Genomic DNA, 3,530 nt, shown 5'->3' with positions numbered 1-3,530 from the left:
TCAATGCAAGTACATCACAACTTTGTTTTTTTAAAATAATCTAAATAATTCAAGGGTGGCTTTGAACTTGGGAAATTTCTTTCCCATTTTTCTAAGCAAATACAGATCATATCAGTTGCTCTTTATAACCTTCAGTAGAGAAAAAAAAAAAAACTGTCTTCACAGTGGAATTCATTTAAAAGGGAACCCAGTTTAAAATGATTGAATTCAGGTCTCCAGAGGAGATTCTTCCACATGGAGAGAAACTCTTAAAACCTGCATAATATCAAGTAAAAAAAGTCCATACTCTTTGAAGCCATTCAAACTGTTGACCAATAATTTCCTGTCAAACTTTTGTCTTGTTTTTCTAAGCATTCACCAACCTTATTAGTTCTTTTACCAATCTTACTGATCTTTTCCTGTATCTTTAGCTGACTCCTCTTCCATGGTTCCCCACATCTTAGATATTCTCCCAATTTACCCTAGTCCCTCTTTACATTTTTTTTTTCTTTCTTTGTTTAGGTTTATTCTATTACCCCCAGAGAGTTTCAGTTATACCTATGAAATTGACCTCACGATGATTCCACTGCTTCTCAGTATTTGAAAGTGAAAGTCACTCATTTGTGTCCAACTTTTTGTGACCCCATGAACTATACAGTCCATGGAATTCTCCAGGCCAGAATACTGGAGTGGGTAGCCTATTCCTTCACCAGCAGATCTTCCCAACCTAGGAATCGAACTGGGATCCCCTGCATTGCAGGTAGATTCCTTACCAGTTGAGCTACTAGGGACGTCCTCTCAATACTTAGATAGATTATTAATACACTTAACAAATCCAGAACTTAACATATCATCTTTAAAAAAATAGTGTTATAAGAAAACCACAGGCTTCCAATGGCATCATGTGTGCTAAAGCCCATGATACCAAAACTAGATTTAATACTTGATCTAATTGCAGATTAAATACAATCTTAATGGGCCAGTCTGGAATTTTCTGTCATGCACCAGTAAGGTCATTTGTCTTGTGCCTCTCCACCCCGCAGAGGAAGAAAAAGTATTCTGCATGGTAAATCCCTTGCTTTCCTTTCCCTCACTAAAAGATGTCTTACAAAAAAGTACACTTTTTAAAAATTTTGTTAATAGCTTTTCCTTCTGCCTATAAAAATTTCCCATTTTGTTCTCAGAACTCTTTTCCATTTCCTAGAAGAGAAGCTGCCCAGTGTATGAATTATTGAATAAAACCAATTAGATCTCAAATTTACTTAATTGAATTTTGTGGGGCTTTTTTTAACACTAGTAAATAATGATAAATTTTCAGGTATTGTTCTAAGCATTTTACATAAAATAAGGCATTATTCTGAGAACAACCTTTTGAAGTAGGTAATATTTTTACCATCATTCCCATTTCATAGATAAGGAAACTGAGGCACAGAAAGTTTCAATGACTGCCAATGGTCATACAGCTGGTAAATAGTAGAGCCAGGATTTGAAGAGGAAAATCTAGCACTAGGGCCTTTGTTCTTAACTACTTTGTTTTGCTGCAAGTTTTCAGTTAAAATCAATAATATATTCTATTGACTTTACCTGTATTCCTCTCACATCAACTTTTATAACCTTTTTTTTTTTTTACCTTTTCTTGTTACTCCTCCCTCCTCTTCCCACATCAGATCAGTTGCTGAATTAACAAGTCTTGTATTCCTACCATTTCAGATTTGTTTTTACTTTTTGTGAGCAAGTAGATTCAATTTGCTTTCCTGACTCCAGAATCTTTCTGTACTAACTCAGGAGTGGGGAGATTAATTTTACTATAGCACAGCTCTAATGGAGTTTCTAACACGTTTCTTTCTACTTACAGAGAAACAAAAACAAAACAGACTCTTCAAACTGAAATCCATGGTTCTCCATAATATATGGCTCCAACATACTTTTCTTTTTTTCTTTTTTCTTTTTTTTTTATTTTTTTATTATTTTTTTATTTTTTATTTTTTTTTTCATTTATTTTTATTAGTTGGAGGCTAATTACTTTACAATATTGAAGTGGGTTTTGTCATACATTGACATGAATCAGCATCGAAACATGTATACTTTTCTAAGCTTATTTATTATATTTCTAATACATGAGATCGATTCCTCAGTCATTTTGAACTGCTTGTTCCTGTCTTTTGTAATCTCCTCATCTAATTCTATCCCTAATTTCACAGTTATTCATTTTATAGTCTTTATGCACTACAAATATAAACTGTCTGTTAGTCTTTGCCTTTCCTAGTTACAACTCGGCAGATAGCACTATTCATTTCCAATATATAGGCTCAATCCTTTCCATTTTAGGGGCCAGAACCAAACAATCCTACTGATATATTAAAAATGTTATTTTGTGGTTAAAAATATAAGAAGACAATAAATAACTAGTAAAAGAAATAAAAATGCCATTAATAGATTTTCAATATTGTTTTAAACTTTAAAAATCAATATTAAAATGATAACCAACATTATATGAGATGGTCAGCTTCAAAACTTGTGATGAGAATTGTTTATTTTTTTTTTACTATACCACTAAAAATTATATTCAGAAATCCATCTTTATTAATTTTGTTGTTGCTGTTTAAAAAATTACCATTATGAACCAGTTTGTTCAATCAACTACACTTTCTAGCAGACATAGAGTAAAAATGGTATGGCTTAGAACTGCCCACATCTTTCATGGTCTCTCCACCACCTTCTGTAGGCACTCTAGTCCCCACACATAGACCTTGACCTCCATCTATGTTTCTTGTGATGGTGTTACCACATGGACTTCAAATGCATGAAGTTGCAAAAGCCTTCTCCTGCACTACACACTCCCTTTTCATACTGGTGGTAGCAGGTTTCTCTGTCCCAGAGGAGAGCTCAGCCTGCATGCACTGTATGTTAAACCAACAGTTATTGAAGTCAATCACAGCCTTTTTTGTATCTTCTTCTGGATGAAACTTGACATACACATTTACATTTGGTGATCTCCAAGTTTATCACAGATGTTCTTCTCTTCAACTTAGTTCTACTTTTCTGTTTCTGTAAAAACCTCCTCAAAAAATTCATCATAATGTGCTTACCTTTTGACATCACTCATAGCACAATACAAACTGTCACCAGGCAATGAAGAGCTTTGAAGGTTATGGTACATGTTCAAGCAGAGAGTGGTCTGGTAAATTTATTGCATGACTGAGTTCATCTCTTTCCATGAGGATGTACTCTAATTTTGAAATAAAATGAACAGTTTACTTTGTCTTTCTTAGTGCCAAAGATGGAGACCAAGTAGTTTTCCATTTCCCACCTGCCACTGCCAACACTGTTGCATGCACAGCTGAACTTCTATGAAGGAAATTTAAATTGGGATTACCTCTGGGGAAAGCAATTGATCAATGTAAAACAATAGCCTATAATAGAAAACAAATTAAAAAATTAAATATTCATTATAATAATAATAATCACTAAGTTAAATATTGAGTATCTACTCTATTGAATTATTCATATTTATATGCACTGTGATTAGAGGGGTATTTAAGGGACACTGC

General features: G+C 33.6%; 1 pseudogene; it reads right to left on the bottom strand.

Moving 5' to 3' along the window:
- Nucleotides 1-2,760: 2,760 nt before the first annotated feature.
- Nucleotides 2,761-3,282, bottom strand: LOC122435637 (annotated as a pseudogene).
- Between the last annotated feature and the right edge of the window lie 248 nt (nt 3,283-3,530).

This window comes from Cervus canadensis, chromosome X, assembly GCF_019320065.1.
Source record: "Cervus canadensis isolate Bull #8, Minnesota chromosome X, ASM1932006v1, whole genome shotgun sequence".
NCBI lineage: Eukaryota > Metazoa > Chordata > Mammalia > Artiodactyla > Cervidae > Cervus > Cervus canadensis.
Note: the sequence above shows the minus strand (reverse complement) of the source record. Positions and strands in the feature narration are given on the sequence as shown.